Source organism: Pseudorca crassidens, chromosome 7 (genome assembly GCF_039906515.1).
Source record: "Pseudorca crassidens isolate mPseCra1 chromosome 7, mPseCra1.hap1, whole genome shotgun sequence".
Lineage (NCBI taxonomy): Eukaryota > Metazoa > Chordata > Mammalia > Artiodactyla > Delphinidae > Pseudorca > Pseudorca crassidens.
The window spans coordinates 22,524,371-22,539,964 of record NC_090302.1 but is presented as its reverse complement, the minus strand read 5'-3'; the positions used below and the strand labels follow the sequence as shown (position 1 = coordinate 22,539,964).

General features: G+C 43.8%; 1 protein-coding gene across 7 annotated transcripts in view; it reads right to left on the bottom strand.

Annotated features, from left to right (window-relative positions):
• LPAR1 (lysophosphatidic acid receptor 1) overlaps window positions 1-7,435 on the bottom strand; it is a 164,029-nt gene extending 156,594 nt beyond the window's left edge. Inside the window, exon 1 of one of the 7 annotated variants that reach the window (XM_067743678.1) lies at window positions 7,297-7,435. The gene's annotated coding sequence lies outside the window, so the exon portion shown is untranslated. Of the gene's footprint in view, window positions 1-5,945; window positions 6,088-6,179; window positions 6,338-6,578; window positions 6,699-7,061; window positions 7,173-7,296 lie in introns of those variants that run through there. The other 6 variants (XM_067743681.1, XM_067743677.1, XM_067743679.1 and 3 more) reach the window with 6 other exon arrangements.
• Window positions 7,436-15,594: the final 8,159 nt, after the last annotated feature.

Below are 15,594 nucleotides of genomic sequence, written 5' to 3'. Positions count from 1 at the left end.
GGCAAGAGAGAGCACATGCACGCACAGACACATACCCCACATGCATCAATATATATAAACACGAACATTAGGTTTGTGTAAGCAGAAGTACAATTATGGAAGGCTACGTAACGAATTCATGACAGAGGGGTTGGTTACATCAGATGGGTAAGCTAGAAAGAGCAGAGGGATATTACATTTACTTTAGACACATCTGTATCATTTGAATCATTACAAAACCCCCATCTTTCTATAAATGAATGCAGCTATCTTCTGGTGAGAACACTTTCTACTGTGTTCATAGCCGAGTGACTTAAACAGGATAAGTAAAATGCATTAACCAAGCAGAGTTCACTGTGGCATGACCTCAAAATAGGTCTGACTTCCCAGTAAGGCTAGGTTTGGATTATTCTAGGAAGCAAGTTATCAACTGACTATAGAGCCTCAAACACAAATTGCGTCAAAAGTGAGAATATCTGAAATGAGAAGGAAGCAAGGCAGGGCTACAGATAAGACACAGTTACGTCTATCTCTAGACTTGACAACTAAGAGGTAAATCTGGGCAAAAATGTTTCAAGTTTATAAAACGAAAATGAGAATACCAGGATCCATCTCTTCTCACCTTGTTAAGAAAAGCTAACTGACCTGAAAACACCGGGCCTAGTTTGAAGAAAACATTCCTAAAGTTGAAACTCAACAAACATGCTCCATGTCTGAAGATGTTTCAAAAGAACTTCAGTCATGAACATAATATGATAGAATGCAAGCTCCTCGAGAGAGGGGACCTTCTGTGTCTTGTTTCCTACTGTTCCCCAGTACCTAGTAGGTGTGCAACAAATATCTACTGCATCTGGAATAAATGAACAAATTAAAGATTAAGGAACAAGTAAACGAAAACTAGAATTAGCAACCAGATAATATCAGTGCCTATTCTTATTTTATAGATATAAAAAGAATTGGGCTTCCCTGGTGGCGCAGTGGTTGAGAGTCCGCCTGCCGATGCAGGGGACACGGGTTCATGTGCTCCGCAACGGGAGAGGCCACAACAGTGAGAGGCCCGCGTACCGCAAAAAAAAAAAAAAGAATGGAACTTCAACTCATTCAGCAATAACAACACTGGAAATTAAAAGCCCCTTGATTTCCTCTATCTTGATTACCTTTTTCTCTTCTGTGTTTCTTGTTTTATCTCCTAGGTCCCTCCCAGATCTTAATCTCCTAGGAGCCTTCCCTCACCCTCACCCCCACCCCATGCCCCTGAGGGTCAGGTGCCCCTGCTTGGTGCTCCCACAGTGCCCTGAGCTTATCGCCCTGTCACACTGAATTGCAATCATCATTTGTTAATATGTCTGTAAGCTCAGCTCCTACTGGAGGGTAGGAATCCTGCCTTATTCATCCCCCCTCCCTGCCTCCATCTAGCACCTAGCACAATGCTTGGGTTATAGGAGACGGTCAGTTCAGTGCTGCTAGGGGTAGAACAGAACTTGTTTCCTCTGCCACCAAATCATTGCTCCTTCCAAAGAGCCAGGAGTATCCTTCTGTTAGGGTCAAGTTTCAGAATGAAGGCAGCTTGGGGAATGGTCAAGAAGAACCGCTTAAACATAGAGGAAGAAAGTTGAGTATAGCAGACTTACATGAAATCGAATCCAGTCTATTGTTCTGAGATTTAAGAAAACGGGAAAAAAGAAAACTTGCTAAAAAGGAATGGTTCACAGTAGCCCTCTCTGTACAGTGAATCCTAAACCTTAAGAAGCCAAGGCACACCCAATGGCCATAATGAACAAGAGTTCCTTTAACAACAGTTTCAACCTTGGAAATCCCACCCCAAAGAGATCCATAACCAGGTTTTATTAGTCCAACTTTCTCTCTTTCAGAGAAAGAGGCTGGTTCTGAAATCCCTTTCCTTTATCTCCATATTAAATAAAACAAACACAACCTGATCTACCTCATTCAGGCTTACACGTTATTTGTTTTAGCACTGGACTAAAGTTAAGAGTCTACCCTGTCCTTACACCACTTTTTTTAAAAACAGTACCACAAAAATCAAATAAATTATAGCCTAAATCCACACATGTAGTAAAACAGTCCTCTCATTTCTGAAAGAAATTTGAATGTTACATGAGCTTCAAAGTTGAAGTTTCTACAGTACTGATCAGATGACAGGAGCCAACGTCCAAGGATTGAGACAATTTTCTTTGCCCCACACCCCCAGGTCAATAATAGTAACAACAACATTACTCTGAAATCATACCAACCTGCTAGAAAAAAAAAGCCAGGGAATTTAAATAAAATCACCAAAACCAGCACTCTCCCTCCCCCCCTCCTAAAAAAACCAAAAAACTTTGAGTTACTTCAACTTAACTAATTTAATTAATTGATTAAACGTGCCAAACCCAAGTTCCCTTGCAGAAGATAAAACAAACTGCTGGGAGGATCATTCAAATTGTATTCAGAAGACAGTAAAAAGCAGCTGACCTAATCTCCTTTCATCATCTGTCTCCTTATTAGCCCAGCACCTCCAGATTCTAAGGCAATTAGAGGACTTACTCAAATCAGCTGCACCTCTGACATGCAGCTGAAAGGCCACCCACTCCCACCTTTGACACAGAGGTATTGCGGTGTGAGAGGAAACCTCCAGAGTTGCTGGAAGTCTCTCCCAAATGGAGCCCACAGAGATTCTTCCTGTCTGAGAGATAATGAGCTATACACCTTCGCTCTGGACAGTTAGGGGAAACAACAACAACAACAACAAAAGAGGCAGATGACCAGAAAGGAGGTTCCCAGAGAAGCATTCATCTACCGCACTGGGCGAGCTACTTCTATTGGAGGTTAAACTTAATAAAGGATCTTCGTGGTGTGTCAGCCCTCACTGCAACACCAAGGGTGCTTCTCCCTTCTCCCCAACATCACCCCCTTACCTTTTACAAGGGCGTTAACCCCATTTCTAAACTAATAATAATTCTCTTCTGTGCTGCAAATATTCAACCGCTGTGAAATACTATGTATAACATACACACAGTCAAGAATGTCGGTTGCCATGAGATTCACGTTTCAATTAGCATTAACTAGCAGGCCCTTCCCTAAACAAAAACAAAACAGAATGCTTTCTTGGTCAGCTCTGAGCCTGGGGAGCAATTTTAACCCACATGCTTCAAGGGCCTCACAAGGTCCAGATGTAACACAATAACATCATTAATTTTCACTAAATTATATTTCTCAAAAGGCCACTATCAATTTGGGGGCAATACGGGTGAAGAAACTGCATATTCTTTATTCTGTAACCTTTCTATAATCTGGATAAGCTGGCAGCAGCGCCCTGAAACTCACTCGGCATGAGTTACGAGGGTATGTGATGGAATCAGGGCCCAGGCACCTCTCAATCATTTCAGTCCTCTCTATGCCCAGTACTTGTGACTCAGTGCCTTCCTGCGTTGTGGGGTTAAACTGTACTTCCCCCTCCCTGTCCCTAGGTAGTACAATTCCTTAAAATAACAGCCAAGGTCCCCACAATTTATCGCCTTGTATCTTTCCAGCCTCCATTACTCCAGACTCCAACTACATAGTTCACTCCCCACCATTCATCTTTTAAGAGACACATCATTTTCATCCTTCAAGTCCCTTTTGTGAAGTCTGTCCCAGAGACAGAATTTAATTTTCCATTGCCTGGCATGCCAAGTTTCTTCGATTCTACAGCTGCCGCCTAGTTATGCAACCCAGCTGCTATATATTGAAGTTAGCTGCATCTTTTCCCTCTGTACTGCAGCTCTTTCTAGAGCCTCCTTTCTCTCATCCTTGTATCTGCCACCGTCGAAGGAATGCAGTAACTGCTTATCCGATTAAAATTTCCTCCTTTTCTCCCAACTTTCTAAGGCATCCATGATAGCTCTCCATGAGATAGCTAAATAACACTACAGGGATTTGGAACATAGTGTGGTATGTAAACATTAGAAACCAAATAAGATGCTGAGTTAGCAAGGCCAGAGCAAGCTTTCAAATTTTAAACGAAGTTTTATTACATCACACTTCACTTTTAAAATACACCATGTTCCTCAAGTGTGTATGCATATAGGTACCAAAAAAAAAAAAAAAATTAAAGAAGAGGGAGACAGGCCACACATCAAGCACAGATATTAAAATCGTGACCTCAAACTAAATCTCAGGTCTTGTTATTTGGACCCTTTGAGCGTCCCAGTGAAAATGATACAGTCTATTCCACTCAGGTTGCAACTTTCCTTACTAAGCATTTGAAATAAGATTCTCCTGCCTAAAAATCATGAACCTCAGACTGACTGTCACTATGTATCAAAAAGACTTAGCAAGTGAGAGTTTTACTTGCTTTGAATTTTCCAGTAGGTCTAACAGTCAGAACAGATTCAGTAAAACCTTGAGAAGTCTGTGGTAGAATCTTCTTTTAAATCAAATTACTTTTCAGAAAAGATTAGCTTCAAATAAAAACAGACGTTTCAAACTCAGGTGTTGAAAGGGCTGCCACTTACATTCCCACGTCTGGTAACTTTTCCCATCACTCGCAGAGATTTCTGAGATCCACTGAGTGCGCTCAGCACTGAGCTGCAGCTCATCTCTTGAGAGACAACGATGCAAATGGGAAGTTGGCCAGGTCAGACTACAGACTCCAAGTCAATTTTAACGTTAAGTAGCTCACCCACTTTAAACAATACGGGTAGTGGAAGACGGACTGGGGTGGGGTAGGGTGGTATTATTGATGTCCTTGTGCAGGAGGAAAGAAAAAACAGGGGAGAACCGACTCCCAGCTCCAGGTTCTTCCCCCTCCAGGCATCTCCCACTGCTGCTTTTCCTCAACCCTCTTGGCCTTCCTGCCCTCCCCCTTACCTCCCAGACTAACAGTTGACACTTCCCTCTACTCTCTCCCTACTGTTCTAACATGGGATAACCACCCTCCAGTTTGTAGTGTTGTGGGGGGAGCTGGAAGGAACAGCAGAGATGATCAAACCCCTCCATTTTCCAGATGAGTACACCAAGAAGGAGGACCAGCTGACCTAACCGGCTAAAGTCGCACCACTAGGGGACGTGGTGTGTCTGTGGGATCAGATTATGATAACCCAGTCCTCCTGCCTGGCCCCTCAGCCCGGCCTTCCCGCCACACACTACCTCTTTCTCTGGCTACTTGGCTTCTTTATCCTCAAATTAAATGGTATCAAGAAAAATGCAGCCTTAATAATGCTGATCGTTATTCACAATTTTGCTTTTGGGGCAAATATGCTCCGGCCTCCCCAGAATTGGAGAATCAAGGGCAGAAACAAATGGATGACATTATGCATGTGTGTGTTAATGCAATTTAATTCGGTCCAAATTTCAGTACACACCCTTTTTCCTTGGGGCTTACTACTCTTCTTTGACAAGGAAATAGTTTCTTAGGAAAAAGAACTTAGTTTTAAACCAGCACGGTCTCCCTCTAACCCGAATTGCAAGCTTTGAATAACAGACCTCCTGCTTCACAGTTATGTTTAGGCTGGGCAAACGACACTTAATGCAAATAGGTGAAAATCACGGACTGTTAAAGCCCGAAGGAATAGAGGATTTTGCTCTCATAACTGCAGTCACCTGTTTTCAAGATTCATGTTTGTAAATATGTATCTATTCCAATGGGAAACAACGCGTTCATAGAGAAACTTTAACAAGCCAGCGCTCACTGGAAACCCACATTTAGGAAACCTCCATAGATTTCAACAACAAAAAAAAGAGAAGTAGCAGCAGAAAGCAGCAATCTCAGGCCCCGGACTGAAGGCAGCAACAAGTCCTGGATACCGTCATTCTTACACATCAAAGTCCAAATGGCAGCAAAGAAAAACAAGAATAAATGATAAATCCATTCACAACAAACTAGTCCTGCGCACACGCGCGCGCGCACACACACACAACGAGCCCGTCTATTTCAAAACCACCAACTCAAAGCCAGGTCCCTCCCTTGCTTTAGAGTCCCCAGTTACTTGATAAACGTGTCTGTTAGACGTCCGGACAGAAACTTAAGTTTAAAGTCCTCAGGCGGGGAGAGACCGCTGCGTGGCCGGTGAGAAGCAAGTGGTGGGGAAGCTCGGCGCTGCGGGTCGCGGGGACCCCCGGCGGTCCACGTCCACCGGGACGCGGCTTGGGGGTAATGTTGAGCGCCTCCCGCCTGCCAGCTCGGGCCCCCACCCAGACCCAGGTAACCGGAGACCACCTACGTGTCACTTGGGCGGGTCCCGGCCCGGGGACGCTGGCACGGGGCACAGGGTGGGCCCCGGGGAGCGCTGACCCGGTTGGGAGACGGGAGGGGCGGCGGCCCGGGCGGCTGCGGCCACTTCCCTCCCGGGGCTCGATCAACTGGTTGGCTGGGGAGGCCAAGAGCGCCTCGCCTCCTGCAGGTCGGCCCGCGAGCATGCACACCCACCCACACCCGGCACAGGCGCGCGCGTACACACACACAGACACACACACACACACACAGCCACAAAGCCCGTCTGCCGCAGGACAGCGCGATCCCAGCGCGCCCTTTGGCGGCGGAAGGGACCCGGCGAAAGCTGGCTCCGCGCTCAGAAGGCACCGTCCCCTCGCGCCACCCCGCGCCGCGCCAGTCCCTTTACCTGCGCCCGTCGCCGCCGCGCGTCCGGCTCCCGCCGCCCCCGGGCTGGCTTCAGGCTGCGCGGTCAATCCCCGCAGCCCCCGCCCCGCGGCCCGCCGAGCCCGGCCCTCCGCCCGCCCCTCGGCCGTCGCCCGGAGCGGGGCCGCCCCCTGCGCCCACCCCGCCGGGGTCCCGCGCGCGCGGCCGGGAGGCAGGGGAGGGCTCGGCGGCGCCGGGGCCCAGGCCGCCCGAGATCCCGGCAGGCTCCGCTGGGGGACAGGGGCGTCGCGGCTCCGGGAGCGTCAGCCGCCGCTCGGCCCCGACTGCTCCGGCTTTGGCGCGCTGGCAGGGCGGCGGGGGAGGGGGGCGCCGAGGGAGGGCCGCGGGAGCAGGGCGGACGCCTGCCCCCTTCTTCCTCCGCCTTCTTTCTTTTCTGCAGGCTCCACGTAGCACAAGTCAGCAACTCCCACACCCCCGACTCCCTCCCCCTGGCTCATTCCCTTACCTGGCGCGACGCCCCCAGAGCCCCTACCCTCTGTGCTCCTCCTACCCCATCCAGTTGCCGGACTCCCCGCCCCGCCTGCAGGGGCGGGGGCGGAGGGTAGCCCAAGCCTCCCATTCATCATCTTCCCACCGCCCCCCACCCGGATCGGACCCACCCGCGTCTGGGGACCCACCCGCGTCTGGAGACCCACGGCCTCCAGCTCCGGATCTCCATCCCCACCCGCTCCCGTGCTCACCTCTGCGACCGGCAACTTGCGGGACTCGGGCGGCCTCTCCTACACGTTGCATTTTCATTTCGTCGCTCTTCTCTCCCCACTTGAAAACCTCTGGAAGACATCGCAGGGCCCGCAAAATCCCCGATGTCTGGCCTCTCTCGTAGTTCCGTTTCCAAACTTTCCCGGAGGCACAGAGTTTCTCCCAGTGCAGCCTTCAAGTCGAGGCTGCAAAGAACGCAGAGTCAATTTTGCTGCCGGAAAGGTGCACACGTTTCCATTTCTGAGTTTTCGATTGCCTGGGTCTGCAGACCAAAGCAAGTGTGACTGTGCTCCCCTAGTTCTCCATATCCATGATTATAAATTTCTCTTCCGCTTTCCCAGTGTAACTTTGCAAGTGCAAACTATCAATTTTAGAATAGTAATTAAGGGCGGGGAATACACACCTGGAGGTGTGGTTGGGAGCGGCGCAGGACTAAGGCCTGGGGATGGTTCTCGGGAAAGTGGCGGGCACAGAGATTCGCCCAGGTTCTGGAACAACACCCGGTCCACCGGGGGCTCTCCAGCCGCGCCACCCCCTACCCACCTCCCACCCTTGGCTTCCTGGAGTGTTGGCAATTCTCTGCCTCTAGCTCCACTGCTAAAGCCGCGACACAACAAAAGTAGCAGCTTACGAGTAAAAACTGGGCAAACTCTAAACGGCACGTGGGGTCTACGACAGCAGTATGTCAGGGAACTTGGCAGGACTGATACAAGTACATATAAGAAAGAAACGCAGAACCAGGAGGGAGGGCTGCGTTGGTGGCAGTCACTCGGTAACCTTGGGCTTCGCAGAAATGGGAGGTCACCGGAAACCGCACAGGGCGGGGAGGGGAAGAATTCTTGGTGGGGATGGAAACGTCTCAAGCTTACAGTGAGGTCTGCCTGGAAGAGAACGTGACCGTCGCCCGCAAGTGACTGCTTCGAACCTTGATTGAGTTCGTCTTGCGGTTTTCAAAGGGCTCTCAAAGCTAAACCCTGACTGCTCATCCATTACTCTCAAGCTGTTTCCTTTTTCAAACAATGTAGCAAATCCCCTTTGTTAAAAAATCAGCCTTAAAGAACTCTGCGTCCTCTCCTTTCCTACCAATTTATCATTTCTTTTATAATAATCCATTAAAATGTGAAAAAATAGAAATTTTAATACATGCACGGTGCTAATATGTTCATTTACAGCATGCAGAAATGCATATAAAAACTCTTACCGCAAAAATAATGAGAGCTGATCTTAAACTCTAAGGAAAGATACCAGGACAAATAGGAAAATGTCCACTATATAATCTAAATATAATAAAAAGCACATATTGGTAAGAAAAGAAAGACTATACTGAAAGGGACTTTTGTTTTGCACCATAGCTCTACCCACCTCAGAAAAATCACTTAGCTCATTTTCCTGTCTTCTTTCTACTACACGCTCTTTGTATTTACTGTCGGGTTTCTCAATACCAAAACTTCTATATCTAGTAAAAAGAATCTTTTAAAATTTTATTTAAAATAATTAAATTATTATATTAACTATAGCAATAAATAGTATCAAATAATTAATTTACAAATTAATTATTTCAATCTTTCACCCTTCCTCATAAATCAAAGATAAAGTGCAAATGAGTTTCTTGCCTACCACTCAGCTTGAATCTTTTCCCGGGATATTGATTTTACCTCTTACCATATTAAGGAATATGGTGGCTTCTGCTTTGACTATATAGTAACTGCCTTAACTACTCTGTGATCCTTTCTAACATCAAATGAGGAGTTCTGTCCACGCAAGACGTGTATTCAAGAGTTCCAAGTTATTGGCTTTAAAAAAACTTTCTTTCCTCTTTATTTGTCCTACCATGGCCTAGAATGAACTGGAGAGCAAAGTACAAGGTCAGCCTGGACAGACCTGTCTCCCTGACACATGCGGACCTGTCTGAATGAGACTGCTCTTCACCCAGTTTTTGTTTAATAACTTTAAAATCAACTGTAGGTTGTATGCCCAGTGTAAAAGGAGAGAGAAAATGAAATCCAATACAGAATCCAGTTCAGCACAGAGATTAATCCATCAAAACTAGTATTGTGTTCCAAACGAGCCAGTTTTCTCATCTGTAAAATGGGATAATAATACTAATAAAGTCTATTTTATCAGGTTCCAGGTTGCCTTTAACAAAGTAAGATAATATATTTGAGCAGGCTTCTTCAAACCCAACAGTAGGTGATGTTATTTCAATAGAAATGCAGAAAGATACCTTGATATACTTTCTTTAATGTTTTTATCTGTCTGTGGCCCTCCTGCCAATCAAACTGATTCCATTTCTTGGATAGTCATCTTAATGCTTTCTGTCCTAACCTTTCTCTCTTATCCTCTGCCAAGCAATGTTTCTCTAGATCTGTTTCTTCAAATGACTTCACCAGAGCCAGAGGCCCAAAGATAGCTGGTGCTGTCAAACGTGAGAAAAAATATTTTCAGCAAAATGAAGAGAATTTGAATGAGGAGTATTTCAAGTACAGTTTACATTAATATCTTGATAACTGTAGACTTTGTCAGATTATTGCTGTTATCTAGTGGTCCAAGGACTATAATCTGCAGAGCATTTAGGATTGAAACATTGGCTGTCACTACTTTTGGCTCTGTTATTTGTTCAGAAGGGTTTGCTGGTCATGCCAGTTCCCTCTGCCTTCCCACATTCCCTTCCGTCTGGCAAAAAGCCTTTGAAATTTTCTACTAGAGAGTAATCAAACCTATCAGCAAAAAGATCTGTTGGAAACTTTCCCTCCAGTCTGTTAATGTAGAGACTGATGCAGAGAATGTATTCCGGTGAAACAATACCCTGAGAGAATTCAGCCTGCTTGGGAAAATTTTTCAGGTGCCTCTCAGGCAGAGGTTTCTTCCTTGTTAAAATGGGGGTATTTACGCCTCTCTGCTGTTTTTCCCCTTGACTGGAAAGAAATCATTCTCCTTAGGAAACGTGTCTATTTTAAAAGGCCAGCGGCAGAGGTGGGTGAGGTCAGCCCAATGTAGTAAAACTAAAATAGCATAAAATAAAATAACACTCTTCAGGGTAGAAGTGACATAAAGAGACTCTAGGAACAGAGAGTAGAAGATGGGATTGTGTGTGCAGCAGCCCTGTATGAGGACCAGACTACAATGAAATGAAAGCCCTAAATGCACTGTTTGCTCACCTTTTTCTTATCACCTATTTCTGCATGAATAATCTGGGTAGTGTCTGAAGTAGATCAAGGGTGAGCAAATCCTTTTCTCACCCTTGGGTAGTTTCCCTCACCCAAATAAAAAGCCTTTGATCTAAAACAGAAGGGGAGGGGGGAAGAAAATGAAGAAAAAAACATATATGTGTGTTACATGTATAATTTTAGAGCTAAAAATAGACCTAAATATCCAAAAACTCATAGAAAGGGTCACAAAACAAAAAGTTCTTAAAACAATAATAAAATTGGTAAATTTCTAGTAAGACTGATAGTGAGGAAAGAGAGAAAAGAAACAAGACTGTGAATGAAACTATAACTATAGTTTCGAGACTTTTTTTCTAATACTAACAGAATGTTGTGAACATTTTTAAAACTTAGCTGAAATAGATACTTTTTAATAAGATGCAAATTACAAAACTTTATTGAGTCAAACAAATTAAAAACATGAATATATTTGTAACTATTGAATAAATTAAATTCATATTTCTAAATCTACCTACAAAAAGGGTCAAAAATTTGGTGGCAAAGATTTACCAAATCTTCATAGGTAATCTCTATTCAAATGATTTCAGAGAAAAAGAAGGAAAGCACCCCAATTATTTTGTGAGCTAATAAAATCTTGATGCCAAGATCAGACATTAAAATAGAAAGGAAGGGCTTCCCTGGTGGCGCAGTGGTTGGGAGTCCGCCTGCCGATGCAGGGGACACGGGTTTGTGCCCCGGTCCGGGAAGATCCCACATTGCCGCGGAGCGGCTGGGCCCGTGAGCCATGGCCGCTGAGCCTGCGCGTCCGGAGCCTGTGCTCCGCAACGGGAGAGGCCACAACAGTGAGAGGCCCACGTACCGCAAAAAAAACAAAACAAAAACAAAATAGAAAGGAAAATTCTAGACCAATCTCAAAAGGAATAAAAGATTTTATTCTTACATATAATCAAACCAAGTTCAGCAATGTGTTTTTAAAAAATACATCACAAGCACATCAGGCTGATACCATAATGTAAGAATGGCTTCATATTAGAAAATGTAAAGAAATTTGCCACTCATTTTTCTTAATCTCAACAAACTAGAAAAGGGAGGAATTTCCTGAACATGATAGAGTTGCTACCAACAACCTAATTCTAGAGGCATTATTCTTAATGTTAATTCATTAAACATTTTCCTTTTAAAGTAAGAAAGAAAACGAGGATCACTTTACCATTTCTATTCCACATTGTAATAAAGCACCTTGCCAAGAGAATAACACACGCACACACACACACAGAAATTGGAAGATATAAGGTGTGGAAAAGAAGAAAAAAGTGATTTGTAGATGATATAATTGTCTTCTGAGAAAATTCAGGCAAATCTAATAAAATAGTAGAACAAAGAAGAGAGTTTAGCAACATTGTTGAATAAAAGATCAATGTACAATGAAGCCACAGCCCATTATAAATAATAAATGTTTGAAGGTCTCACTTATGTAGCAACAAATTTTTATTATAACTCGAATAAAAATTAAAAGAAAGGTATAGTATCTGTATTTACTATATGTAGAAAATTATAAAAATTTATTGAAGTACATGAAGAGGCCTCAATAAATCGATAGATAATATCATGTTCATGGACGAGAGGACTCCATAAACAGAGTGCAATCTACTCCAAATTGTAATAGGGTTTTTCATAGACCTTAACAAAGTGATTCTACGAGTCATGTGGGAGTGGAAGAGGCCAAGAATAACTAAGACAATTCTGAAGAAGCATAAGGAGGGAAAATTGTCGCTCCAGGTATCAAAATATTCTAAAGCTTCACCAACTGAAACAATGTAGGATTGGTGCAGAGACTGGTAAACAATCTCATGAGGGAGAATGGCAGGTTCAGAAACAGAAGCACACGTAAATGAGATACGCCCGCGTAAAATAGTACATCGAAGATGTTCTCTGTAGTTCTCTTTAGCATTCTCTAAATATATTTCCGAAACAACATGGGATACCTACCTCACACTATAAACAAACATAAGTTCCTAATGATGTGAAGACCTAAAGTAAAACTTCCAGATTTTTAGAATATCTCCATCTTTTCAGGGTAGAGAAGAATTTCTTACAAACGGTGCAAAAAGTACAAACCATAAAAGAGTCTGCTCTTTTCTTTCAAATAAAATACGGCCGACTCTAATATGCTGGATTCTTGTGAGTTCTAGTAGTTGATGTGATGTCTGCCTCAAGACCTGCAATGAGTGTTCCAGGGAATATGCGCAGTATTGTGCCACTCTGGGCAAAAGTGGGACAGGGGTTTTCCCAAGTCATGTGTATCTTATGTCATTTCTGTTGTTTTGACTTGATACCTATTATACCTCCTAGAGCAAGGTAGAAGAAGCAGTGGGGTAGTGGTCCCTTAACAGAAGGCTCTGATACATTTTTGGATGTGGACCCCCTTCAGAACTGAATCAAAGCTATGAGACTGCTTTACAGGTAAACGTAGGTATACATATTGTAGCAGAAGCAACTGCAATATCCATTCTCTCCTTTTGGGGCACCAGCTAGATTAGATTTCCCAGCCTCTCCTGCGATTAATCGAGGCCACGTAACTGAGTTGTCTCCAGGATAACTTGAGCATAAGTGACTTCTGCTGATTGTAGGACTACCAAAAACTCCTCTCAGGTGTGCTCCCTCAGGTTCTTTGTCCCTTCTGTTGATGGGATGGCAATACCCACACCAACCTTGGAAGCCACGGATGGAAGATGACAGGCAGCCGTGACTCCTGACGCTTGAAGGACGCTCCTGTCCACATGAAGGACAGCCTCTCTACTGATGTGAACATCTCTCTGGACATTTATGTGAAAAAGAAATTTTTTGTTCTTTGAGCCACTAAACTTGGGGAATCTCTCAGTTACCTTGGCTTAACTAATATATATATATTCATACACACTTTGACTGTAATCTCAGGGGTTCAATGACACCCTATAGCCTAGATTGTGGATTGATCTGAGAAAAGTAGAGATTCTGATGACCTGCCCTCTAGAGTGGGCATTCGCCAGAAGTGGGCGTGTTACACCTTTGCACAAACTCTACTGGTCACATTGCACTGAATGCCTCTGCCAATCCCCCCTCATTTCTCTGACAACATTTACTCTGCCAGAAGCAGAGTAAATTCCACAGGTTAAAAAAAAATAATGACGTGAATGGAAGACTGGTCAGCAATACCGGGGACAAACTCCTGATATACACAGCAGTACGGATGAACCTCAAAAATATGCTGAGCAGAATTAGATCCAAAACAGTGCATACTATATGATTTCATTTCTGTGACGTTCCAGAACAGGCAACACTTATCTATGACGTTAGAACAATGATTGCACAGGGAATGGGGACTGACAGAAAAGGCACACAAGGGAACTTCCTGGGGTAAGGGAACTATCCTATATCTTGCTTTGTGTTGTGGTAACATGGGTGTATGTATGTGTCCAAACTCAGTGAACTGAACATTTAAGATTGGTGTAACTTATTATTTGTAAATTACACCTGAATAGTATATTTCAAAACACAAGTGTCATTATCTGGATCTATCCATACAATGATATTTCTAAGACAAACTATTATGGAATAATATTCAGCCATCACATCCTCTGAAGGCTGCTGTTGTGACTGAACATATTAAACACTACAACCCTTAAGAGCAGAGAATGACTGTACTCCTGTATAAAACCAAGATACACTCTACACATGTCCTAAGAAAAATTAACTATAATAAGCAAGTCAGGATAAACAACAAGTTCCTATTGCATAGCACAGGGAGCTATATTCAATATCTTATAATAACCTATAATGAAAAAGAATATATATACATGCATAACTGGATCACTTTGCTGTACACCAGAATCTAACACAACATTGTAAATCAACCATACTTCAATAAAAACTGTTTTTTTAATAATAAGCAAGTCAGTAGATTATTCCTATGTAAAAAGCCTGTGACTTTCCATGGCTAGGATTCTAATTCTATATAACCATAAAATATATTTATATAATCAATAGTATGTGTCTTCTGGCTTTAGTGGGATATAATAATTACATGACCAAACTATATTTTGAGACTTTTTTCCCATGTTTTCTTCTCCCTGTATTTCTACTTTCCTTCTCTCATTGTTGAATAGCCGTATGTTCTGTGCTCATTGCTCTGGAAAGTATATGACAAAACAGAAAACAGAAGAGCCAAAACTCTTTATAGAAAACCTAAGCTCTTAGGAGAAGGGGATTTACAGGCATACACAGTATGCATAGACCTGAAGGAAAAAAAGTATACTTGGAATGTGAGAGCAACAGAGAAAAGACTGTGTATCCCAAGAACAGAGGGCACCTCTGTCCTGCTTCCCAGCAATTCTGCTGGAGAGAAAGCAAGCTGCCTTAGAAGAAAAGACTGCAAGATGTGTTTAGGTAGATGGAACATGGCATAGCTTGGTCACAGATGGTCATGTCTCACAGGTAACATATCAGCAGTGGACTTGAACAAAGGAAGTCTCAGAGGCAACCTCTGCAGACCGATGCTGGAGAAGCCCCTCCAACACGTTGCCATTATATAAAACTCGGGAAGAGTAACTGACCTAGATAGGGGTGTGTAACTATAATTCCCCAAGAAAAGAAGAAAACTGCAAAAGAACTGAGCTCATGTTTTCCCACCAACCATGAGGAATGGGAGATCCAGAAAAGAATTTAATCTGAAATATAGAAAAATCCTTCTTGAATATCTAAGTTTATTGGTTGACATTGATACCCACTGTATTAGTTTGGCAGGGCTGCCAATAACAAAGTACTACAGACTGGGTGGTTCAAAAAACAGAAATTCATTTTCCCACTGATCTAGAGGCTAGAAGTCCAAGATCAAGGGTTCTTTCTTCTGAGGCTTCTGTCCTACTCCTGCAGATGGTGGTTTTCTCCAGATGTCTTTACTTGGCCTCCCCTCAGTCTGTGTTCGTCTGTGCCCTAATCTGTTCTTATGAGGATAGTCCTGTTGGACTAGGGTCCACCCCTATGACCTCATTTTACCTCAATCACCCCTTTAAAGGCCCTGACTCCAAATACAGTCACATTCTGAGGTGCTGAGGTTTAAGTTCTTCAAAAAGA